Source organism: Ambystoma mexicanum, chromosome 8 (genome assembly GCF_040938575.1).
Source record: "Ambystoma mexicanum isolate Mex_15411 chromosome 8, UKY_AmexF1_1, whole genome shotgun sequence".
Classification (NCBI taxonomy): domain Eukaryota; kingdom Metazoa; phylum Chordata; class Amphibia; order Caudata; family Ambystomatidae; genus Ambystoma; species Ambystoma mexicanum.
Genome location: NC_090929.1, coordinates 295,133,655 through 295,159,970, shown reverse-complemented (window position 1 = coordinate 295,159,970; position 26,316 = coordinate 295,133,655). Strand labels below are relative to the sequence as shown.

General features: G+C 49.9%; 1 protein-coding gene across 1 annotated transcript in view; it reads left to right on the top strand.

Annotated features, from left to right (window-relative positions):
- Positions 1-26,316, top strand: part of LOC138471851 (collagen alpha-1(II) chain-like) — a 1,536,387-nt gene that overhangs the window by 718,735 nt on the left and 791,336 nt on the right. The gene's annotated exons all lie outside the window — the stretch shown is intronic.

Genomic DNA, 26,316 nt, shown 5'->3' with positions numbered 1-26,316 from the left:
CAGTCTCCTAGCCTTGCCGAGATTAATGTGGGGAAATAATTTCCTACCCTTGCCCAGAGTAATGTGGGGAAACAATCTCCTACCTTTTCCCAGAGTAATGTGGGGAAACAGTCCCCTACCCCTGCCCAAAGTAATGTGGGGAAACAGTCTCCTAGCCTTGCCCAAAGTAATGTGGGGAAACAGTCTCCTACCCTTGCCGCAATTAATGTGGGGAAACAATCTCCTACCCCTGCCCAGAGTAATGTGGGGAAACAGTCTCCTACCCTTGCCCAAAGTAATTTGGGGAAACAGTCTCCTAGCCTTGCCCAGAGTAATGTGGGGAAACAGTCTCCTACCTTTTCCCATAGTAATGTGGGGAAACAGTCTCCTACCCTTGCCAAGAGTAATGTGGGGAATAGTCTCCTACCCTTGCCCAGAGTAATGTGGGGAAACAGTCTCCTAGCCTTGCCCAGAGTAATGTGGGGAAACAGTCTCCCACCCTTGCCCAAAGTAATTTGGGGAAACAGTCTCCTACCCTTGCCCTAAGTAATGTGGGGAAACAGTCTCCCACCCTTGCCCAGAGTAATGTGGGGAAACAGTCTCCTACCCTTGCCCAAAGTAATGTGGGGAAACAGTCTCCTAGCCTTGCCCAGAATAATGTGGGGAAACAGTCTCCTAACCTTGCCCAGAGTAATGTGGTGAACAGTCTCCTAGCCTTGCCGAGATTAATGTAGGGAAACAATCTCCTACCCTTGCCCAGAGTAATGTGGGGAAACAGTCTCCTACCCTTTCCCAGAGTAATGTGGGTAAACAATCTCCTAGCCTTGCCCAAAGTAATGTGGGGGAAACAGTCTCCTACCCTTGCCCAAAGTAATGTGGGGAAACAATCTCCTACCCTTGCCCAGAGTAATGTGGGGAAACAGTCTCCTAGCCTTGCCCAGAGTAATGTGGGGGAAACAGTCTCCTAGCCTTGCCCAGAGTAATGTGGGGAAACAGTCTCCTAGCCTTGCCCAAAGTAATGTGGGGAAACAGTCTCCTACCCTTGCCCAAAGTATTGTGGGGAAACGGTCTCCTAGCCTTGACCAGAGTAATGTGGGGAAACAGTCTCCTACCCTTGCCCAAAGTAATGTGAGGAAACAGTCTCCTACCCTTGCCCAAAGTAATGTGGGGAAACAGTCTCCTAGCCTTGACCAGAGTAATGTGGGGAAACAGTCTCCTACCCTTGCCCAAAGTAATTTGGGGAAACAGTCTCCTAGCCTTGCCGAGATTAATGTGGAGAAACAATCTCCTACCCTTGCCCAGAGTAATGTGTTGGAAACAGGCTCCTACCCTTGCACAGAGTGATGTGGGGAAACAGTCTCCTAGCCTTGCCCAAAGTAATGTGGGGAAACAGTCTCCTACCCTTGCCCAAAGTAATGTGGGGAAACAGTCTCCTACCCTTGCCCAAAGTAATGTGGGGAAACGGTCTCCTAGCCTTGCCCAGAGTAATGTGGGGAAACGGTCTCCTACCCTTGCCCAGAGTAATGTGGGGAAACAGTCTCCTACCCTTGCCGAGAGTAAAGTTGGGAAACAATCTCCTACCCTTGCCCAGAGTAATGTGGGGAAACAGTCTCCTACCCTTGCCCAGAGTAATGTGGGGAAACAGTCTCCTAGCCTTGCCCAAAGTAATTTGTGGAAACAGTCTCCAACCCTTGCGCAGAGTAATGTGGTGAAACAGTCTCCTACCCTTGCCCAGAGTAATGTGGGGAAACAGTCTCCTACCCCTGCCCAGAATAATGTGGGGAAACAGTCTCCTAACCTTGCCCAGAGTAATGTGGTGAAACAGTCTACTACCCTTGCCCGGAGTATTGTGGGGAAACAGTACCCTACCCCTGCCCAGAGTAATGTGGGGAAACAGTCTCCTAGCCTTGCCCAGAGTAATGTGGGGAAACAGTCTCCTACCCCTGCCCAGAGTAATGTGGGGGAAACAGTCTCCCAGCCTTGCCCACAGTAATGTGGGAAAACGGTCTCCTAGCCTTGCCCAAAGTAATTTGGGGAAACAGTCTCCCAGCCTTGTCCAGAGTAATGTGGGGAAACAGTCTCCTACTCCTGCCCTCAGTAATGTGGGGAAACAGTCTCCTACCCTTGCCCAGAGTAATGTGGGGAAACAGTCTCCTAGCCTTGTCCAGAGTAATGTGGGGAAACAGTCTCCTACTCCTGCCCTCAGTAATGTGGGGAAACAGTCTCCTACCGTTGCCCAAAGTAATGTGGGGAAACAGTATCCTACCCCTGCCCAGAGTAATGTGGGGAAACAGTCTCCTAGCCTTGCCCAGAGTAATGTGGGGAAACAGTCTCATAGCCTTGCCGAGATTAATGTGGGGAAACAATCTCCTACCCTTGCCGAGATTAATGTGGGGAAACAGTCTCCTAGCCTTGCTCAGAGTAATGTGGGGAAACAGTCTCCTACCCTTGCACAGAGTAATGTGGGGAAACAGTCTCCTACCCCTGCCCTCACTAATGTGGGGAAACAGTCTCCTAGCCTTGACCAGAGTAATGTGGGGAAACAGTCTCCTACTCTTGCCCAAAGTAATTTGGGGAAACAGTCTCCTAGCCTTGCCGAGATTAATGTGGGGAAACAGTCTCTTAGCCTTGACCAGAGTAATGTGGGGAAACAGTCTCCTAGCCTTGACCAGAGTAATGTGGGGAAACAGTCTCCTACTCTTGCCCAAAGTAATTTGGGGAAACAGTCTCCTAGCCTTGCCGAGATTAATGTGGGGAAACAGTCTCCTAGCCTTGCCGAGATTAATGTGGGGAAAAGGTCTCCTACCCTTGCCGAGAGTAATTTGGGGAAACAGTCTCCTAGCCTTGCCGAGATTAATGTGGGGAAACAATCTCCTACCCTTGCCCAGAGTAATGTGGGGAAACAGTCTCCTACCCTTGCCCAGAGTAATGTGGGGAAACAGTCTCCTACCCTTGCCCAGAGTCATGTGGGGGAACGGTCTCCTGCCCTTGCCCAAAGTAATGTGGGGAAACAGTCTCCTAGCCTTGACCAGAGTAATGTGGGGAACAGTCTCCTACCCTTGCCCAAAGTAATGTGGGGAAACGGTCTCCTAGCCTTGCCCAGAGTAATGTGGGGAAACAGTCTCCTAGCCTTGCCCAGAATAATGTGGGGAAACGGTCTCCTAGCCTTGCCCAAAGTAATGTGGGGAAACGGTCTCCTAGCCTTGCCCAACGTAATGTGGGGAAACGGTCTCCTATCCTTGCCAAGAGTAATGTGGGGAATAGTCTCCTACCCTTGCCCAGAGTAATCTGGGGAAACAGTCTCCTAGCCTTGCCCAAAGTAATGTGGGGAAACGGTCTCCTAGCCTTGCCCAGAGTAATGTGGGGAAACAGTCTCCTACCTTTTCCCAGAGTAATGTGGGGAAACAGTCTCCTACCCTTGCCCAAAGTAATGTGGGGAAACAGTCTCCTACCCTTGCCCAAAGTAATGTGGGGAAACAGTCTCCTAGACTACCCCAGAATAATGTGGGGGAAACAGTCTCCTAGCCTTGCCGAAATTAATGTGGGGAAACAATCTCCTACCCTTGCCCAGAGTAATGTGGGGAAACAGTCTCCTACCTTTTCCCATAGTAATGTAGGGAAACAGTCTCCTAGCCTTGCCGAGATTAATGTGGGGAAATAATTTCCTACCCTTGCCCAGAGTAATGTGGGGAAACAATCTCCTACCTTTTCCCAGAGTAATGTGGGGAAACAGTCCCCTACCCCTGCCCAAAGTAATGTGGGGAAACAGTCTCCTAGCCTACCCCAGAGTAATGTGGGGAAACAGTCTCCTAGCCTACCCCAGAGTAATGTGGGGAAACAGTCTCCTACCCTTGCCCAAAGTAATGTGGGGAAACAGTCTCCTAGACTTGCCCAAAGTAATGTGGGGAAACAGTCTCCTAGCCTTGCCGAAATTAATGTGGGGAAACAATCTCCTACCCTTGCCCAGAGTAATGTGGGGAAACAGTCTCCTACCCCTGCCCAGAGTAATGTGGGGGAAACAGTCTCCTAGCCTTGCCCAAAGTAATGTGGGGAAACAGTCTCCTACCCTTGCCGCAATTAATGTGGGGAAACAATCTCCTACCCCTGCCCAGAGTAATGTGGGGAAACAGTCTCCTACCCTTGCCCAAAGTAATTTGGGGAAACAGTCTCCTAGCCTTGCCCAGAGTAATGTGGGGAAACAGTCTCCTACCTTTTCCCATAGTAATGTAGGGAAACAGTCTCCTAGCCTTGCCGAGATTAATGTGGGGGAATAATTTCCTACCCTTGCCCAGAGTAATGTGGGGAAACAATCTCCTACCTTTTCCCAGAGTAATGTGGGGAAACAGTCTCCTACCCCTGCCCAAAGTAATGTGGGGAAACAGTCTCCTAGCCTACCCCAGAGTAATGTGGGGAAACAGTCTCCTAGCCTACCCCAGAGTAATGTGGGGAAACAGTCTCCTACCCTTGCCCAAAGTAATGTGGGGAAACAGTCTCCTACCCTTGCCCAAAGTAATGTGGGGAAACAGTCTCCTAGCCTACCCCAGAGTAATGTGGGGGAAACAGTCTCCTAGCCTTGCCGAAATTAATGTGGGGAAACAATCTCCTACCCTTGCCCAGAGTAATGTGGGGAAACAGTCTCCTACCCCTGCCCAGAGTAATGTGGGGGAAACAGTCTCCTAGCCTTGCCCAAAGTAATGTGGGGAAACAGTCTCCTACCCTTGCCGAAATTAATGTGGGGAAACAATCTCCTACCCCTGCCCAGAGTAATGTGGGGAAACAGTCTCCTACCCTTGCCCAAAGTAATTTGGGGAAACAGTCTCCTAGCCTTGCCCAGAGTAATGTGGGGAAACAGTCTCCTACCCTTGCCCAAAGTAATGTGGGGAAACAGTCTCCTACCCTTGCCAAGAGTAATGTGGGGAATAGTCTCCTACCCTTGCCCAGAGTAATGTGGGGAAACAGTCTCCTAGCCTTGCCCAGAGTAATGTGGGGAAACAGTCTCCCACCCTTGCCCAAAGTAATTTGGGGAAACAGTCTCCTACCCTTGCCCTAAGTAATGTGGGGAAACAGTCTCCCACCCTTGCCCAGAGTAATGTGGGGAAACAGTCTCCTACCCTTGCCCAAAGTAATGTGGGGAAACAGTCTCCTAGCCTTGCCCAGAATAATGTGGGGAAACAGTCTCCTAACCTTGCCCAGAGTAATGTGGTGAACAGTCTCCTAGCCTTGCCAAGATTAATGTGGGGAAACAATCTCCTACCCTTGCCCAGAGTAATGTGGGGAAACAGTCTCCTACCCTTTCCCAGAGTAATGTGGGTAAACAATCTCCTACCCTTGCCCAAAGTAATGTGGGGAAACAATCTCCTACCCTTGCCCAGAGTAATGTGGGGAAACAGTCTCCTAGCCTTGCCCAGAGTAATGTGGGGGAAACAGTCTCCTAGCCTTGCCCAGAGTAATGTGGGGAAACAGTCTCCTAGCCTTGCCCAAAGTAATGTGGGGAAACAGTCTCCTACCCTTGCCCAAAGTATTGTGGGGAAACGGTCTCCTAGCCTTGACCAGAGTAATGTGGGGAAACAGTCTCCTACCCTTGCCCAAAGTAATGTGAGGAAACAGTCTCCTACCCTTGCCCAAAGTAATGTGGGGAAACAGTCTCCTAGCCTTGACCAGAGTAATGTGGGGAAACAGTCTCCTACCCTTGCCCAAAGTAATTTGGGGAAACAGTCTCCTAGCCTTGCCGAGATTAATGTGGAGAAACAATCTCCTACCCTTGCCCAGAGTAATGTGTTGGAAACAGGCTCCTACCCTTGCACAGAGTGATGTGGGGAAACAGTCTCCTAGCCTTGCCCAGAGTAATGTGGGGAAACAGTCTCATAGCCTTGCCGAGATTAATGTGGGGAAACAATCTCCTACCCTTGCCGAGATTAATGTGGGGAAACAGTCTCCTAGCCTTGCTCAGAGTAATGTGGGGAAACAGTCTCCTACCCTTGCACAGAGTAATGTGGGGAAACAGTCTCCTACCCCTGCCCTCAGTAATGTGGGGAAACAGTCTCCTAGCCTTGACCAGAGTAATGTGGGGAAACAGTCTCCTACTCTTGCCCAAAGTAATTTGGGGAAACAGTCTCCTAGCCTTGCCGAGATTAATGTGGGGAAACAGTCTCCTAGCCTTGACCAGAGTAATGTGGGGAAACAGTCTCCTAGCCTTGACCAGAGTAATGTGGGGAAACAGTCTCCTACTCTTGCCCAAAGTAATTTGGGGAAACAGTCTCCTAGCCTTGCCGAGATTAATGTGGGGAAACAGTCTCCTAGCCTTGCCGAGATTAATGTGGGGAAAAGGTCTCCTACCCTTGCCGAGAGTAATTTGGGGAAACAGTCTCCTAGCCTTGCCGAGATTAATGTGGGGAAACAATCTCCTACCCTTGCCCAGAGTAATGTGGGGAAACAGTCTCCTACCCTTGCCCAGAGTAATGTGGGGAAACAGTCTCCTACCCTTGCCCAGAGTCATGTGGGGGAACGGTCTCCTGCCCTTGCCCAAAGTAATGAGGGGAAACAGTCTCCTAGCCTTGACCAGAGTAATGTGGGGAACAGTCTCCTACCCTTGCCCAAAGTAATGTGGGGAAACGGTCTCCTAGCCTTGCCCAGAGTAATGTGGGGAAACAGTCTCCTAGCCTTGCCCAGAATAATGTGGGGAAACGGTCTCCTAGCCTTGCCCAAAGTAATGTGGGGAAACGGTCTCCTAGCCTTGCCCAACGTAATGTGGGGAAACGGTCTCCTATCCTTGCCAAGAGTAATGTGGGGAATAGTCTCCTACCCTTGCCCAGAGTAATGTGGGGAAACAGTCTCCTAGCCTTGCCCAAAGTAATGTGGGGAAACGGTCTCCTAGCCTTGCCCAGAGTAATGTGGGGAAACAGTCTCCTACCTTTTCCCAGAGTAATGTGGGGAAACAGTCTCCTACCCTTGCCCAAAGTAATGTGGGGAAACAGTCTCCTACCCTTGCCCAAAGTAATGTGGGGAAACAGTCTCCTAGACTACCCCAGAATAATGTGGGGGAAACAGTCTCCTAGCCTTGCCGAAATTAATGTGGGGAAACAATCTCCTACCCTTGCCCAGAGTAATGTGGGGAAACAGTCTCCTACCTTTTCCCATAGTAATGTAGGGAAACAGTCTCCTAGCCTTGCCGAGATTAATGTGGGGAAATAATTTCCTACTCTTGCCCAAAGTAATTTGGGGAAACAGTCTCCTAGCCTTGCCGAGATTAATGTGGGGAAACAGTCTCCTAGCCTTGCCCAGAATAATGTGGGGAAACAGTCTCCTAACCTTGCCCAGAGTAATGTGGTGAACAGTCTCCTAGCCTTGCCAAGATTAATGTGGGGAAACAATCTCCTACCCTTGCCCAGAGTAATGTGGGGAAACAGTCTCCTACCCTTTCCCAGAGTAATGTGGGTAAACAATCTCCTAGCCTTGCCCAAAGTAATGTGGGGGAAACAGTCTCCTACCCTTGCCCAAAGTAATGTGGGGAAACAATCTCCTACCCTTGCCCAGAGTAATGTGGGGAAACAGTCTCCTAGCCTTGCCCAGAGTAATGTGGGGGAAACAGTCTCCTAGCCTTGCCCAGAGTAATGTGGGGAAACAGTCTCCTAGCCTTGCCCAAAGTAATGTGGGGAAACAGTCTCCTACCCTTGCCCAAAGTATTGTGGGGAAACGGTCTCCTAGCCTTGACCAGAGTAATGTGGGGAAACAGTCTCCTACCCTTGCCCAAAGTAATGTGAGGAAACAGTCTCCTACCCTTGCCCAAAGTAATGTGGGGAAACAGTCTCCTAGCCTTGACCAGACTAATGTGGGGAAACAGTCTCCTACCCTTGCCCAAAGTAATTTGGGGAAACAGTCTCCTAGCCTTGCCGAGATTAATGTGGAGAAACAATCTCCTACCCTTGCCCAGAGTAATGTGGGGAAACAGGCTCCTACCCTTGCACAGAGTGATGTGGGGAAACAGTCTCCTAGCCTTGCCCAAAGTAATGTGGGGAAACAGTCTCCTACCGTTGCCCAAAGTAATGTGGGTAAACAGTCTCCTACCCTTGCCCAAAGTAATGTGGGGAAACGGTCTCCTAGCCTTGCCCAGAGTAATGTGGGGAAACGGTCTCCTACCCTTGCCCAGAGTAATGTGGGGAAACAGTCTCCTACCCTTGCTGAGAGTAAAGTTGGGAAACAATCTCCTACCCTTGCCCAGAGTAATGTGGGGAAACAGTCTCCTACCCTTGCCCAGAGTAATGTGGGGAAACAGTCTCCTAGCCTTGCCCAAAGTAATTTGTGGAAACAGTCTCCAACCCTTGCGCAGAGTAATGTGGTGAAACAGTCTCCTACCCTTGCCCAGAGTAATGTGGGGAAACAGTCTCCTACCCCTGCCCAGAATAATGTGGGGAAACAGTCTCCTAACCTTGCCCAGAGTAATGTGGTGAAACAGTCTACTACCCTTGCCCAGAGTAATGTGGGGAAACAGTCTCCTACCCCTGCCCAGAGTAATGTGGGGGAAACAGTCTCCCAGCCTTGCCCACAGTAATGTGGGAAAACGGTCTCCTAGCCTTGCCCAAAGTAATTTGGGGAAACAGTCTCCCAGCCTTGTCCAGAGTAATGTGGGGAAACAGTCTCCTACTCCTGCCCTCAGTAATGTGGGGAAACAGTCTCCTACCCTTGCCCAGAGTAATGTGGGGAAACAGTCTCCTAGCCTTGTCCAGAGTAATGTGGGGAAACAGTCTCCTACTCCTGCCCTCAGTAATGTGGGGAAACAGTCTCCTACCGTTGCCCAAAGTAATGTGGGGAAACAGTATCCTACCCCTGCCCAGAGTAATGTGGGGAAACAGTCTCCTAGCCTTGCCCAGAGTAATGTGGGGAAACAGTCTCATAGCCTTGCCGAGATTAATGTGGGGAAACAATCTCCTACCCTTGCCGAGATTAATGTGGGGAAACAGTCTCCTAGCCTTGCTCAGAGTAATGTGGGGAAACAGTCTCCTACCCTTGCACAGAGTAATGTGGGGAAACAGTCTCCTACCCCTGCCCTCAGTAATGTGGGGAAACAGTCTCCTAGCCTTGACCAGAGTAATGTGGGGAAACAGTCTCCTACTCTTGCCCAAAGTAATTTGGGGAAACAGTCTCCTAGCCTTGCCGAGATTAATGTGGGGAAACAGTCTCCTAGCCTTGACCAGAGTAATGTGGGGAAACAGTCTCCTAGCCTTGACCAGAGTAATGTGGGGAAACAGTCTCCTACTCTTGCCCAAAGTAATTTGGGGAAACAGTCTCCTAGCCTTGCCGAGATTAATGTGGGGAAACAGTCTCCTAGCCTTGCCGAGATTGATGTGGGGAAAAGGTCTCCTACCCTTGCCGAGAGTAATTTGGGGAAACAGTCTCCTAGCCTTGCCGAGATTAATGTGGGGAAACAATCTCCTACCCTTGCCCAGAGTAATGTGGGGAAACAGTCTCCTACCCTTGCCCAGAGTAATGTGGGGAAACAGTCTCCTACCCTTGCCCAGAGTCATGTGGGGGAACGGTCTCCTGCCCTTGCCCAAAGTAATGAGGGGAAACAGTCTCCTAGCCTTGACCAGAGTAATGTGGGGAACAGTCTCCTACCCTTGCCCAAAGTAATGTGGGGAAACGGTCTCCTAGCCTTGCCCAGAGTAATGTGGGGAAACAGTCTCCTAGCCTTGCCCAGAATAATGTGGGGAAACGGTCTCCTAGCCTTGCCCAAAGTAATGTGGGGAAACGGTCTCCTAGCCTTGCCCAACGTAATGTGGGGAAACGGTCTCCTATCCTTGCCAAGAGTAATGTGGGGAATAGTCTCCTACCCTTGCCCAGAGTAATGTGGGGAAACAGTCTCCTAGCCTTGCCCAAAGTAATGTGGGGAAACGGTCTCCTAGCCTTGCCCAGAGTAATGTGGGGAAACAGTCTCCTACCTTTTCCCAGAGTAATGTGGGGAAACAGTCTCCTACCCTTGCCCAAAGTAATGTGGGGAAACAGTCTCCTACCCTTGCCCAAAGTAATGTGGGGAAACAGTCTCCTAGACTACCCCAGAATAATGTGGGGGAAACAGTCTCCTAGCCTTGCCGAAATTAATGTGGGGAAACAATCTCCTACCCTTGCCCAGAGTAATGTGGGGAAACAGTCTCCTACCTTTTCCCATAGTAATGTAGGGAAACAGTCTCCTAGCCTTGCCGAGATTAATGTGGGGAAATAATTTCCTACCCTTGCCCAGAGTAATGTGGGGAAACAATCTCCTACCTTTTCCCAGAGTAATGTGGGGAAACAGTCCCCTACCCCTGCCCAAAGTAATGTGGGGAAACAGTCTCCTAGCCTTGCCCAAAGTAATGTGGGGAAACAGTCTCCTACCCTTGCCGCAATTAATGTGGGGAAACAATCTCCTACCCCTGCCCAGAGTAATGTGGGGAAACAGTCTCCTACCCTTGCCCAAAGTAATTTGGGGAAACAGTCTCCTAGCCTTGCCCAGAGTAATGTGGGGAAACAGTCTCCTACCTTTTCCCATAGTAATGTGGGGAAACAGTCTCCTACCCTTGCCAAGAGTAATGTGGGGAATAGTCTCCTACCCTTGCCCAGAGTAATGTGGGGAAACAGTCTCCTAGCCTTGCCCAGAGTAATGTGGGGAAACAGTCTCCCACCCTTGCCCAAAGTAATTTGGGGAAACAGTCTCCTACCCTTGCCCTAAGTAATGTGGGGAAACAGTCTCCCACCCTTGCCCAGAGTAATGTGGGGAAACAGTCTCCTACCCTTGCCCAAAGTAATGTGGGGAAACAGTCTCCTAGCCTTGCCCAGAATAATGTGGGGAAACAGTCTCCTAACCTTGCCCAGAGTAATGTGGTGAACAGTCTCCTAGCCTTGCCGAGATTAATGTAGGGAAACAATCTCCTACCCTTGCCCAGAGTAATGTGGGGAAACAGTCTCCTACCCTTTCCCAGAGTAATGTGGGTAAACAATCTCCTAGCCTTGCCCAAAGTAATGTGGGGGAAACAGTCTCCTACCCTTGCCCAAAGTAATGTGGGGAAACAATCTCCTACCCTTGCCCAGAGTAATGTGGGGAAACAGTCTCCTAGCCTTGCCCAGAGTAATGTGGGGGAAACAGTCTCCTAGCCTTGCCCAGAGTAATGTGGGGAAACAGTCTCCTAGCCTTGCCCAAAGTAATGTGGGGAAACAGTCTCCTACCCTTGCCCAAAGTATTGTGGGGAAACGGTCTCCTAGCCTTGACCAGAGTAATGTGGGGAAACAGTCTCCTACCCTTGCCCAAAGTAATGTGAGGAAACAGTCTCCTACCCTTGCCCAAAGTAATGTGGGGAAACAGTCTCCTAGCCTTGACCAGAGTAATGTGGGGAAACAGTCTCCTACCCTTGCCCAAAGTAATTTGGGGAAACAGTCTCCTAGCCTTGCCGAGATTAATGTGGAGAAACAATCTCCTACCCTTGCCCAGAGTAATGTGTTGGAAACAGGCTCCTACCCTTGCACAGAGTGATGTGGGGAAACAGTCTCCTAGCCTTGCCCAAAGTAATGTGGGGAAACAGTCTCCTACCCTTGCCCAAAGTAATGTGGGGAAACAGTCTCCTACCCTTGCCCAAAGTAATGTGGGGAAACGGTCTCCTAGCCTTGCCCAGAGTAATGTGGGGAAACGGTCTCCTACCCTTGCCCAGAGTAATGTGGGGAAACAGTCTCCTACCCTTGCCGAGAGTAAAGTTGGGAAACAATCTCCTACCCTTGCCCAGAGTAATGTGGGGAAACAGTCTCCTACCCTTGCCCAGAGTAATGTGGGGAAACAGTCTCCTAGCCTTGCCCAAAGTCATTTGTGGAAACAGTCTCCAACCCTTGCGCAGAGTAATGTGGTGAAACAGTCTCCTACCCTTGCCCAGAGTAATGTGGGGAAACAGTCTCCTACCCCTGCCCAGAATAATGTGGGGAAACAGTCTCCTAACCTTGCCCAGAGTAATGTGGTGAAACAGTCTACTACCCTTGCCCGGAGTATTGTGGGGAAACAGTACCCTACCCCTGCCCAGAGTAATGTGGGGAAACAGTCTCCTAGCCTTGCCCAGAGTAATGTGGGGAAACAGTCTCCTACCCCTGCCCAGAGTAATGTGGGGGAAACAGTCTCCCAGCCTTGCCCACAGTAATGTGGGAAAACGGTCTCCTAGCCTTGCCCAAAGTAATTTGGGGAAACAGTCTCCCAGCCTTGTCCAGAGTAATGTGGGGAAACAGTCTCCTACTCCTGCCCTCAGTAATGTGGGGAAACAGTCTCCTACCCTTGCCCAGAGTAATGTGGGGAAACAGTCTCCTAGCCTTGTCCAGAGTAATGTGGGGAAACAGTCTCCTACTCCTGCCCTCAGTAATGTGGGGAAACAGTCTCCTACCGTTGCCCAAAGTAATGTGGGGAAACAGTATCCTACCCCTGCCCAGAGTAATGTGGGGAAACAGTCTCCTAGCCTTGCCCAGAGTAATGTGGGGAAACAGTCTCATAGCCTTGCCGAGATTAATGTGGGGAAACAATCTCCTACCCTTGCCGAGATTAATGTGGGGAAACAGTCTCCTAGCCTTGCTCAGAGTAATGTGGGGAAACAGTCTCCTACCCTTGCACAGAGTAATGTGGGGAAACAGTCTCCTACCCCTGCCCTCACTAATGTGGGGAAACAGTCTCCTAGCCTTGACCAGAGTAATGTGGGGAAACAGTCTCCTACTCTTGCCCAAAGTAATTTGGGGAAACAGTCTCCTAGCCTTGCCGAGATTAATGTGGGGAAACAGTCTCTTAGCCTTGACCAGAGTAATGTGGGGAAACAGTCTCCTAGCCTTGACCAGAGTAATGTGGGGAAACAGTCTCCTACTCTTGCCCAAAGTAATTTGGGGAAACAGTCTCCTAGCCTTGCCGAGATTAATGTGGGGAAACAGTCTCCTAGCCTTGCCGAGATTAATGTGGGGAAAAGGTCTCCTACCCTTGCCGAGAGTAATTTGGGGAAACAGTCTCCTAGCCTTGCCGAGATTAATGTGGGGAAACAATCTCCTACCCTTGCCCAGAGTAATGTGGGGAAACAGTCTCCTACCCTTGCCCAGAGTAATGTGGGGAAACAGTCTCCTACCCTTGCCCAGAGTCATGTGGGGGAACGGTCTCCTGCCCTTGCCCAAAGTAATGTGGGGAAACAGTCTCCTAGCCTTGACCAGAGTAATGTGGGGAACAGTCTCCTACCCTTGCCCAAAGTAATGTGGGGAAACGGTCTCCTAGCCTTGCCCAGAGTAATGTGGGGAAACAGTCTCCTAGCCTTGCCCAGAATAATGTGGGGAAACGGTCTCCTAGCCTTGCCCAAAGTAATGTGGGGAAACGGTCTCCTAGCCTTGCCCAACGTAATGTGGGGAAACGGTCTCCTATCCTTGCCAAGAGTAATGTGGGGAATAGTCTCCTACCCTTGCCCAGAGTAATCTGGGGAAACAGTCTCCTAGCCTTGCCCAAAGTAATGTGGGGAAACGGTCTCCTAGCCTTGCCCAGAGTAATGTGGGGAAACAGTCTCCTACCTTTTCCCAGAGTAATGTGGGGAAACAGTCTCCTACCCTTGCCCAAAGTAATGTGGGGAAACAGTCTCCTACCCTTGCCCAAAGTAATGTGGGGAAACAGTCTCCTAGACTACCCCAGAATAATGTGGGGGAAACAGTCTCCTAGCCTTGCCGAAATTAATGTGGGGAAACAATCTCCTACCCTTGCCCAGAGTAATGTGGGGAAACAGTCTCCTACCTTTTCCCATAGTAATGTAGGGAAACAGTCTCCTAGCCTTGCCGAGATTAATGTGGGGAAATAATTTCCTACCCTTGCCCAGAGTAATGTGGGGAAACAATCTCCTACCTTTTCCCAGAGTAATGTGGGGAAACAGTCCCCTACCCCTGCCCAAAGTAATGTGGGGAAACAGTCTCCTAGCCTACCCCAGAGTAATGTGGGGAAACAGTCTCCTAGCCTACCCCAGAGTAATGTGGGGAAACAGTCTCCTACCCTTGCCCAAAGTAATGTGGGGAAACAGTCTCCTAGACTTGCCCAAAGTAATGTGGGGAAACAGTCTCCTAGCCTTGCCGAAATTAATGTGGGGAAACAATCTCCTACCCTTGCCCAGAGTAATGTGGGGAAACAGTCTCCTACCCCTGCCCAGAGTAATGTGGGGGAAACAGTCTCCTAGCCTTGCCCAAAGTAATGTGGGGAAACAGTCTCCTACCCTTGCCGCAATTAATGTGGGGAAACAATCTCCTACCCCTGCCCAGAGTAATGTGGGGAAACAGTCTCCTACCCTTGCCCAAAGTAATTTGGGGAAACAGTCTCCTAGCCTTGCCCAGAGTAATGTGGGGAAACAGTCTCCTACCTTTTCCCATAGTAATGTAGGGAAACAGTCTCCTAGCCTTGCCGAGATTAATGTGGGGGAATAATTTCCTACCCTTGCCCAGAGTAATGTGGGGAAACAATCTCCTACCTTTTCCCAGAGTAATGTGGGGAAACAGTCTCCTACCCCTGCCCAAAGTAATGTGGGGAAACAGTCTCCTAGCCTACCCCAGAGTAATGTGGGGAAACAGTCTCCTAGCCTACCCCAGAGTAATGTGGGGAAACAGTCTCCTACCCTTGCCCAAAGTAATGTGGGGAAACAGTCTCCTACCCTTGCCCAAAGTAATGTGGGGAAACAGTCTCCTAGCCTACCCCAGAGTAATGTGGGGGAAACAGTCTCCTAGCCTTGCCGAAATTAATGTGGGGAAACAATCTCCTACCCTTGCCCAGAGTAATGTGGGGAAACAGTCTCCTACCCCTGCCCAGAGTAATGTGGGGGAAACAGTCTCCTAGCCTTGCCCAAAGTAATGTGGGGAAACAGTCTCCTACCCTTGCCGAAATTAATGTGGGGAAACAATCTCCTACCCCTGCCCAGAGTAATGTGGGGAAACAGTCTCCTACCCTTGCCCAAAGTAATTTGGGGAAACAGTCTCCTAGCCTTGCCCAGAGTAATGTGGGGAAACAGTCTCCTACCCTTGCCCAAAGTAATGTGGGGAAACAGTCTCCTACCCTTGCCAAGAGTAATGTGGGGAATAGTCTCCTACCCTTGCCCAGAGTAATGTGGGGAAACAGTCTCCTAGCCTTGCCCAGAGTAATGTGGGGAAACAGTCTCCCACCCTTGCCCAAAGTAATTTGGGGAAACAGTCTCCTACCCTTGCCCTAAGTAATGTGGGGAAACAGTCTCCCACCCTTGCCCAGAGTAATGTGGGGAAACAGTCTCCTACCCTTGCCCAAAGTAATGTGGGGAAACAGTCTCCTAGCCTTGCCCAGAATAATGTGGGGAAACAGTCTCCTAACCTTGCCCAGAGTAATGTGGTGAACAGTCTCCTAGCCTTGCCAAGATTAATGTGGGGAAACAATCTCCTACCCTTGCCCAGAGTAATGTGGGGAAACAGTCTCCTACCCTTTCCCAGAGTAATGTGGGTAAACAATCTCCTAGCCTTGCCCAAAGTAATGTGGGGGAAACAGTCTCCTACCCTTGCCCAAAGTAATGTGGGGAAACAATCTCCTACCCTTGCCCAGAGTAATGTGGGGAAACAGTCTCCTAGCCTTGCCCAGAGTAATGTGGGGGAAACAGTCTCCTAGCCTTGCCGAGAGTAATGTGGGGAAACAGTCTCCTAGCCTTGCCCAAAGTAATGTGGGGAAACAGTCTCCTACCCTTGCCCAAAGTATTGTGGGGAAACGGTCTCCTAGCCTTGACCAGAGTAATGTGGGGAAACAGTCTCCTACCCTTGCCCAAAGTAATGTGAGGAAACAGTCTCCTACCCTTGCCCAAAGTAATGTGGGGAAACAGTCTCCTAGCCTTGACCAGACTAATGTGGGGAAACAGTCTCCTACCCTTGCCCAAAGTAATTTGGGGAAACAGTCTCCTAGCCTTGCCGAGATTAATGTGGAGAAACAATCTCCTACCCTTGCCCAGAGTAATGTGGGGAAACAGGCTCCTACCCTTGCACAGAGTGATGTGGGGAAACAGTCTCCTAGCCTTGCCCAAAGTAATGTGGGGAAACAGTCTCCTACCCTTGCCCAAAGTAATGTGGGTAAACAGTCTCCTACCCTTGCCCAAAGTAATGTGGGGAAACGGTCTCCTAGCCTTGCCCAGAGTAATGTGGGGAAACGGTCTCCTACCCTTGCCCAGAGTAATGTGGGGAAACAGTCTCCTACCCTTGCCGAGAGTAAAGTTGGGAAACAATCTCGTACCCTTGCCCAGAGTAATGTGGGGAAACAGTCTCCTACCCTTGCCCAGAGTAATGTGGGGAAACAATCTCCTAGCCTTGCCCAAAGTAATTTGTGGAAACAGTCTCCAACCCTTGCGCAGAGTAATGTGGTGAAACAGTCTCCTACCCTTGCCCAGAGTAATGTGGGGAAACAGTCTCCTACCCCTGCCCAGAATAATGTGGGGAAACAGTCTCCTAACCTTGCCCAGAGTAATGTGGTGAAACAGTCTACTACCCTTGCCCGGAGTATTGTGGGGAAACAGTACCCTACCCCTGCCCAGAGTAATGTGGGGAAACAGTCTCCTAGCCTTGCCCAGAGTAATGTGGGGAAACAGTCTCCTACCCCTGCCCAGAGTAATGTGGGGGAAACAGTCTCCCAGCCTTGCCCACAGTAATGTGGGAAAACGGTCTCCTAGCCTTGCCCAAAGTAATTTGGGGAAACAGTCTCCCAGCCTTGTCCAGAGTAATGTGGGGAAACAGTCTCCTACTCCTGCCCTCAGTAATGTGGGGAAACAGTCTCCTACCCTTGCCCAGAGTAATGTGGGGAAACAGTCTCCTAGCCTTGTCCAGAGTAATGTGGGGAAACAGTCTCCTACTCCTGCCCTCAGTAATGTGGGGAAACAGTCTCCTACCGTTGCCCAAAGTAATGTGGGGAAACAGTATCCTACCCCTGCCCAGAGTAATGTGGGGAAACAGTCTCCTAGCCTTGCCCAGAGTAATGTGGGGAAACAGACTCATAGCCTTGCCGAGATTAATGTGGGGAAACAATCTCCTACCCTTGCCGAGATTAATGTGGGGAAACAGTCTCCTAGCCTTGCTCAGAGTAATGTGGGGAAACAGTCTCCTACCCTTGCACAGAGTAATGTGGGGAAACAGTCTCCTACCCCTGCCCTCAGTAATGTGGGGAAACAGTCTCCTAGCCTTGACCAGAGTAATGTGGGGAAACAGTCTCCTACTCTTGCCCAAAGTAATTTGGGGAAACAGTCTCCTAGCCTTGCCGAGATTAATGTGGGGAAACAGTCTCCTAGCCTTGACCAGAGTAATGTGGGGAAACAGTCTCCTAGCCTTGACCAGAGTAATGTGGGGAAACAGTCTCCTACTCTTGCCCAAAGTAATTTGGGGAAACAGTCTCCTAGCCTTGCCGAGATTAATGTGGGGAAACAGTCTCCTAGCCTTGCCGAGATTAATGTGGGGAAAAGGTCTCCTACCCTTGCCGAGAGTAATTTGGGGAAACAGTCTCCTAGCCTTGCCGAGATTAATGTGGGGAAACAATCTCCTACCCTTGCCCAGAGTAATGTGGGGAAACAGTCTCCTACCCTTCCCCAGAGTAATGTGGGGAAACAGTCTCCTACCCTTGCCCAGAGTCATGTGGGGGAACGGTCTCCTGCCCTTGCCCAAAGTAATGTGGGGAAACAGTCTCCTAGCCTTGACCAGAGTAATGTGGGGAACAGTCTCCTACCCTTGCCCAAAGTAATGTGGGGAAACGGTCTCCTAGCCTTGCCCAGAGTAATGTGGGGAAACAGTCTCCTAGCCTTGCAAAGAATAATGTGGGGAAACGGTCTCCTAGCCTTGCCCAAAGTAATGTGGGGAAACGGTCTCCTAGCCTTGCCCAACGTAATGTGGGGAAACGGTCTCCTATCCTTGCCAAGAGTAATGTGGGGAATAGTCTCCTACCCTTGCCCAGAGTAATGTGGGGAAACAGTCTCCTAGCCTTGCCCAAAGTAATGTGGGGAAACGGTCTCCTAGCCTTGCCCAGAGTAATGTGGGGAAACAGTCTCCTACCTTTTCCCAGAGTAATGTGGGGAAACAGTCTCCTACCCTTGCCCAAAGTAATGTGGGGAAACAGTCTCCTACCCTTGCCCAAAGTAATGTGGGGAAACAGTCTCCTAGACTACCCCAGAATAATGTGGGGGAAACAGTCTCCTAGCCTTGCCGAAATTAATGTTTGGAAACAATCTCCTACCCTTGCCCAGAGTAATGTGGGGAAACAGTCTCCTACCTTTTCCCATAGTAATGTAGGGAAACAGTCTCCTAGCCTTGCCGAGATTAATGTGGGGAAATAATTTCCTACCCTTGCCCAGAGTAATGTGGGGAAACAATCTCCTACCTTTTCCCAGAGTAATGTGGGGAAACAGTCCCCTACCCCTGCCCAAAGTAATGTGGGGAAACAGTCTCCTAGCCTACCCCAGAGTAATGTGGGGAAACAGTCTCCTAGCCTACCCCAGAGTAATGTGGGGAAACAGTCTCCTACCCTTGCCCAAAGTAATGTGGGGAAACAGTCTCCTAGACTTGCCCAAAGTAATGTGGGGAAACAGTCTCCTAGCCTACCCCAGAGTAATGTGGGGGAAACAGTCTCCTAGCCTTGCCGAAATTAATGTGGGGAAACAATCTCCTACCCTTGCCCAGAGTAATGTGGGGAAACAGTCTCCTACCCCTGCCCAGAGTAATGTGGGGGAAACAGTCTCCTAGCCTTGCCCAAAGCAAATGTCGGGAAACAGTCTCCTACCCTTGCCGCAATTAATGTGGGGAAACAATCTCCTACCCCTGCCCAGAGTAATGTGGGGAAACAGTCTCCTACCCTTGCCCAAAGTAATTTGGGGAAACAGTCTCCTAGCCTTGCCCAGAGTAATGTGGGGAAACAGTCTCCTACCTTTTCCCATAGTAATGTAGGGAAACAGTCTCCTAGCCTTGCCGAGATTAATGTGGGGGAATAATTTCCTACCCTTGCCCAGAGTAATGTGGGGAAACAATCTCCTACCTTTTCCCAGAGTAATGTGGGGAAACAGTCTCCTACCCCTGCCCAAAGTAATGTGGGGAAACAGTCTCCTAGCCTACCCCAGAGTAATGTGGGGAAACAGTCTCCTAGCCTACCCCAGAGTAATGTGGGGAAACAGTCTCCTACCCTTGCCCAAAGTAATGTGGGGAAACAGTCTCGTACCCTTGCCCAAAGTAATGTGGGGAAACAGTCTCCTAGCCTACCCCAGAGTAATGTGGGGGAAACAGTCTCCTAGCCTTGCCGAAATTAATGTGGGGAAACAATCTCCTACCCTTGCCCAGAGTAATGTGGGGAAACAGTCTCCTACCCCTGCCCAGAGTAATGTGGGGGAAACAGTCTCCTAGCCTTGCCCAAAGTAATGTGGGGAAACAGTCTCCTACCATTGCCGAAATTAATGTGGGGAAACAATCTCCTACCCCTCCCCAGAGTAATGTGGGGAAACAGTCTCCTACCCTTGCCCAAAGTAATTTGGGGAAACAGTCTCCTAGCCTTGCCCAGAGTAATGTGGGGAAACAGTCTCCTACCCTTGCCCAAAGTAATGTGGGGAAACAGTCTCCTACCCTTGCCAAGAGTAATGTGGGGAATAGTCTCCTACCGTTGCCCAGAGTAATGTGGGGAAACAGTCTCCTAGCCTTGCCCAGAGTAATGTGGGGAAACAGTCTCCCACCCTTGCCCAAAGGAATTTGGGGAAACAGTCTCCTACCCTTGCCCTAAGTAATGTGGGGAAACAGTCTCCCACCCTTGCCCAGAGTAATGTGGGGAAACAGTCTCCTACCCTTGCCCAAAGTAATGTGGGGAAACAGTCTCCTAGCCTTGCCCAGAATAATGTGGGGAAACAGTCTCCTAACCTTGCCCAGAGTAATGTGGTGAACAGTCTCCTAGCCTTGCCGAGATTAATGTGGGGAAACAATCTCCTACCCTTGCCCAGAGTAATGTGGGGAAACAGTCTCCTACCCTTTCCCAGAGTAATGTGGGTAAACAATCTCCTAGCCTTGCCCAAAGTAATGTGGGGGAAACAGTCTCCTACCCTTGCCCAAAGTAATGTGGGGAAACAGTCTCCTACCCTTGCCCAGAGTAATGTGGGGAAACAGTCTCCTAGCCTTGCCCAGAGTAATGTGGGGGAAACAGTCTCCTAGCCTTGCCCAGAGTAATGTGGGGAAACAGTCTCCTAGCCTTGCCCAAAGTAATGTGGGGAAACGGTCTCCTAGCCTTGACCAGAGTAATGTGGGGAAACAGTCTCCTACCCTTGCCCAAAGTAATGTGAGGAAACAGTCTCCTACCCTTGCCCAAAGTAATGTGGGGAAACAGTCTCCTAGCCTTGACCAGAGTAATGTGGGGAAACAGTGTCCTACCCTTGCCCAAAGTAATTTGGGGAAACAGTCTCCTAGCCTTGCCGAGATTAATGTGGAGAAACAATCTCCTACCCTTGCCCAGAGTAATGTGGGGAAACAGGCTCCTACCCTTGCACAGAGTGATGTGGGGAAACAGTCTCCTAGCCTTGCCCAAAGTAATGTGGGGAAACAGTCTCCTACCCTTGCCCAAAGTAATGTGGGGAAACAGTCTCCTACCCTTGCCCAAAGTAATGTGGGGAAACGGTCTCCTAGCCTTGCCCAGAGTAATGTGGGGAAACGGTCTCCTACCCTTGCCCAGAGTAATGTGGGGAAACAGTCTCCTACCCTTGCCGAGGGTAAAGTTGGGAAACAATCTCCTACCCTTGCCCAGAGTAATGTGGGGAAACAGTCTCCTACCCTTGCCCAGAGTAATGTGGGGAAACAGTCTCCTAGCCTTGCCCAAAGTAATTTGTGGAAACAGTCTCCAACCCTTGCGCAGAGTAATGTGGTGAAACAGTCTCCTACCCTTGCCCAGAGTAATGTGGGGAAACAGTCTCCTACCCCTGCCCAGAATAATGTGGGGAAACAGTCTCCTAACCTTGCCCAGAGTAATGTGGTGAAACAGTCTACTACCCTTGCCCGGAGTATTGTGGGGAAACAGTACCCTACCCCTGCCCAGAGTAATGTGGGGAAACAGTCTCCTAGCCTTGCCCAGAGTAATGTGGGGAAACAGTCTCCTACCCCTGCCCAGAGTAATGTGGGGGAAACAGTCTCCCAGCCTTGCCCACAGTAATGTGGGAAAACGGTCTCCTAGCCTTGCCCAAAGTAATTTGGGGAAACAGTCTCCCAGCCTTGTCCAGAGTAATGTGGGGAAACAGTCTCCTACTCCTGCCCTCAGTAATGTGGGGAAACAGTCTCCTACCCTTGCCCAGAGTAATGTGGGGAAACAGTCTCCTAGCCTTGTCCAGAGTAATGTGGGGAAACAGTCTCCTACTCCTGCCCTCAGTAATGTGGGGAAACAGTCTCCTACCGTTGCCCAAAGTAATGTGGGGAAACAGTATCCTACCCCTGCCCAGAGTAATGTGGGGAAACAGTCTCCTAGCCTTGCCCAGAGTAATGTGGGGAAACAGTCTCATAGCCTTGCCGAGATTAATGTGGGGAAACAATCTCCTACCCTTGCCGAGATTAATGTGGGGAAACAGTCTCCTAGCCTTGCTCAGAGTAATGTGGGGAAACAGTCTCCTACCCTTGCACAGAGTAATGTGGGGAAACAGTCTCCTACCCCTGCCCTCAGTAATGTGGGGAAACAGTCTCCTAGCCTTGACCAGAGTAATGTGGGGAAACAGTCTCCTACTCTTGCCCAAAGTAATTTGGGGAAACAGTCTCCTAGCCTTGCCGAGATTAATGTGGGGAAACAGTCTCCTAGCCTTGACCAGAGTAATGTGGGGAAACAATCTCCTAGCCTTGACCAGAGTAATGTGGGGAAACAGTCTCCTACTCTTGCCCAAAGGAATTTGGGGAAACAGTCTCCTAGCCTTGCCGAGATTAATGTGGGGAAACAGTCTCCTAGCCTTGCCGAGATTAATGTGGGGAAAAGGTCTCCTACCCTTGCCGAGAGTAATTTGGGGAAACAGTCTCCTAGCCTTGCCGAGATTAATGTGGGGAAACAATCTCCTACCCTTGCCCAGAGTAATGTGGGGAAACAGTCTCCTACCCTTGCCCAGAGTAATGTGGGGAAACAGTCTCCTACCCTTGCCCAGAGTCATGTGGGGGAACGGTCTCCTGCCCTTGCCCAAAGTAATGTGGGGAAACAGTCTCCTAGCCTTTACCAGAGTAATGTGGGGAACAGTCTCCTACCCTTGCCCAAAGTAATGTGGGGAAACGGTCTCCTAGCCTTGCCCAGAGTAATGTGGGGAAACAGTCTCCTAGCCTTGCCCAGAATAATGTGGGGAAACGGTCTCCTAGCCTTGCCCAAAGTAATGTGGGGAAACGGTCTCCTAACCTTGCCCAACGTAATGTGGGGAAACGGTCTCCTATCCTTGCCCAGAGTAATGTGGGGAAACGGTCTCCTACCCTTGCCCAGAGTAATGTGGGGAAACGGTCTCCTAGCCTTGCCCAGAATAATGTGGGGAAACGGTCTCCTAGCCTTGCCCAAAGTAATGTGGGGAAACGGTCTCCTACCCTTGCCCAGAGTAATGTGGGGAAACGGTCTCCTAGCCTTGACCAGAATAATGTGGGGAAACAGTCTCCTAGCCTTGCCCAGAATAATGTGGGAAAACGGTCTCCTATCCTTGCCCAGAGTAATGTGGGGAAAAAGTCTCCTACCCTTGCCCAGAGTAATGTGGGGAAACAGTATCCTAGCCTTGCCCAGAGTAATGTGGGGAAACGGTCTCCTACCATTGCCCAGAGTAATGTGGGGAAACGGTCTCCTACCCCTGCCCAGAATAATGTGGGGGAACGGTCTCCTAGCCTTGCCCAGAGTAATGTGGGGAAACAGTCTCCTACCCTTGCCCAGAATAATGTGGGGAAACGGTCTCCTACCCTTGCCCAAAGTAATGTGGGGAAACGGTCTCCTAGCCTTGCCCAGAATAATGTGGGGAAACGGTCTCCTAGCCTTGCCCAGAGTAATGTGGGGAAACAGTCTCCTACCCTTGCCCAGAGTAATGTGGGGAAACGGTCTCCTAGCCCTGCCCAGAGTAATGTGGGGAAACAGTCTCCTACCATTGCCCAAAGTAATGTGGGGAAACAGTTTCCTACCCCTGCCCAGAGTAATGTGGGGAAACAGTCTCCTACCCTTGCCCAATGTAATGTGGGGAAACAGTCTCCTAGCCTTGCCCAAAGTAATGTGGGGAAACAGTCTCCTACCCTTGCCCACAGTAATGTGGGGAAACAGTCTCCTAGCCTTGCCCAGAGTAATGTGGGGAAACAGTCTCCTACCCTTGCCCAAAGTAATGTGGGGAAACAGTCTCCTACCCCTGCCCAGAGTACTGTGGGGAAACAGTCTCCTACCCTTGCCCAAAGTAATGTGGGGAAACAGTCTCCTAGCCTTGCCCAGAGTAATGTGGGGAAACAGTCTCCAATCAGCAGCCCACAATCTAAAAAGAAAGTTGAAACCAGGTAGTTCCTATACAACACCAAAGGGTACACTCTCAGACAGGCGACACACCCAGGAGCAACACAACCTTCACTTTTCGGAAGAGGAAGGTTCTGGAAAAGCATACTCTGCAGGCCACAGTCATGTGCATGTTCTTACAGAGGAGGAGACTCCTGCCTGGCAGGAACACACTTTCTCATAAGAACTAGCCAATGCCAGCCTGCTTCCTCAGAGATGGAAGAAAAAGAAAAGAGACAAATGGAACTATGTCAAACAGGGAAGAATAGACCACTTGCCAAATCCTAAAGAATATAGCGAACAGGGTCACTCTCCACCTTCATGGAGCACAAGGAGGTGCTAGACAATTCCCAGGAATGTGATACAGAGTCCCCAGAAGAGACAGAACCGCTTATATCTGGGTACCTGACTGAGGATCATTTCGCAAGTGGGGCATTGATAAAAGGCACTGCTGTGAAGTGCAACATCACCACTAAGAGGTGGAAGAGAAGGGCTTTATAGAAGATAGTCGGGCAGAGTTCAAACAATATATTCCACTAATGGAATCAGTGAAGTATGAACTAAAATCCTCCATGGTGGTGCCAGCTATTTGTTAGACAGGGAATACAAGAACAGAGAAAAATATAAGCCTTCCCCATCAGACCCACCTATTATCAGGGGTCAGGCCAAGACCGACTCTCCACATCATAACATCTTCCGGACGTAGAAGTGGAACAGAATCCTCCAACACCAGGTCCCACAGCGAAAGTGCGAGCAAAAGACTATGCAGGATTGGGAAATGAATGGCAAGGACAGCGTCATACAATGTCAGAAAAGCTAATGCCGCAGCAGTGTTAAGCAGATATGACGGGGCACAAAGGTACTAGATGGCCAACCTCATCACCAAAATGCTTGGGAACGTACAAGTTAAGCCAAATCGATAATGAAAGAGGGCCAAACAGCAGCAAAAGCAGTGAAAAAGAGCAGTTGGGATGCAGCAGAGACTGTGCATGTGCGCCCTGATGCCTGTGGGCTGTTCGGTGCGTTATAAATAAATAAATAAAATGTCAGTGACCAAATGTTATTCTTGGGATAATAGGATTTAAGTCTGAAACCAGACCTCACTCTTAAACATTCCCCTGGACAGTGAACACCTTTTCAGGCAGGAGGTAGGGAAAGCTCTTAAAAGGGCAGAAATGGAACAAGATGCCTTGAAATGATTACATCCGCTTTCAGAAAGAAGGTTCACATGCAGAGGAAAAGGGAGCAACCGTGTACGGTTTCTAGCTGCCATTTCATTGACACAACACCGCCAGGGTGGTCAATCTATCGAGGGCATATCAGCAAGCCCACCAGCCTAAGGACCAACAACAACACGTTGCAAGAGGCAGAGGCCCTCTCACACAGCATGGAGCACAACCCCAGAATGACTACCCATATGCAGCGCCCTCCAAATAACCCCAGCAGGGGTAAGGATCAAAGACGTCAAACAAGAAGGTTTTAGACACTAAGGGCCTGATTCATGGAAGTGTTTTATAATGGCACAATCCCACATGAAAACGTCCCATGAATCAGGCCCTAAGTGTTGGAAACAGAGTAGCGTTCCATTCACTTTCGTGCACCATTCCACCAAGGAACTCTAAAACAAAGCCATAACACTAGCAGCAGTAAGAAGAAGTTATGGACACTCTGGCAATAATGGGCCCAGAGAGGGGATGACTCAACACAAGCACCACATGGGCATCAACTCCACAATTCTCTTCTTCCCTAAGAAAGACATCACAATGCATCCGATCCTCCATCTTCGTCCAGTAAACAAGTTTGTCAAGGTGCCAAGATTCTCGATGAAAACATTACATTAGGTAATTCCACTACTCAAAAAGGGACTCCATATGGCAATATTAGATTTGAAAGATGCATACTTTCATATTTCCATGTTCTAAAAATACAAAAAATATCTCTGATTCAAGATGGACGGCAAACACTCAAGATTCTGTCATTTAAGCATAACATCCACACCACATTCATGCACAAATGTTATGGCAGTGGCACACCTGCACAGGGAGAGGATAGAAGTGTACCCTTACCTGAACGATTGTCCATAACAGGGAACAGTGGCAAGCAGTGAAGCAAGCACACACAGGCCACTATAACGCTGTTGCATCAGTTAGGGTGCTTGTTAAATGCGACAAAGCCCAGCTTAATTCAGAGGCGTTACTAGGGGGGGGGGGGCTGAGGGACTATAGCCCCTTGTCTTTTGGTTGTAGCCCTGGATAGAATCTTGGGAGCTCCAACCAAAAGGCCAGCTAGCCCCCAGTCCCAACAGTTCCAACATTAGCCTAGCCCCGGGTCTTTTCCAGACCTAGCAACACCCCTGCTGCTCAGTAATTATGCACACGTGTTACTTCTTGTTCAGTTCATGCGCCTTGTACAAAACAAAGAACAATATGGAGTCCACACAGTTGTTTGAGATAATAAGTGGTTTTTGTTTATATATGTAAAACTTTTTGCTCTTTATGATTACACGTGTTTCGGCAGGAAACCCCCGCCTTTTTCAAATCAGGGCTATTCAAAGTGATCCACATCCCATTATATATAAAAGTTGTGAAAATAAACCAAGTAGTAAAAACCAAAAGAAATCACCGGAATGTTCCAATGTTCAAATCACAAAAGTAAATCACATTAAGTACAAACATCATGAGATGGAGTAAACCACATGTTTAAGACAAACCACAGACAAAAAGAGGAGGGGGGATGGGGAAGGAAAAAATAGGGTAGAGAAATATGTAAAAACAAACAAAAAAGAATGAAATAAATATCAGTAGGGTGCAATAGATTGTTTGTCAATACTAGTTACATTTTATGTCCATAGAGATGGGTGC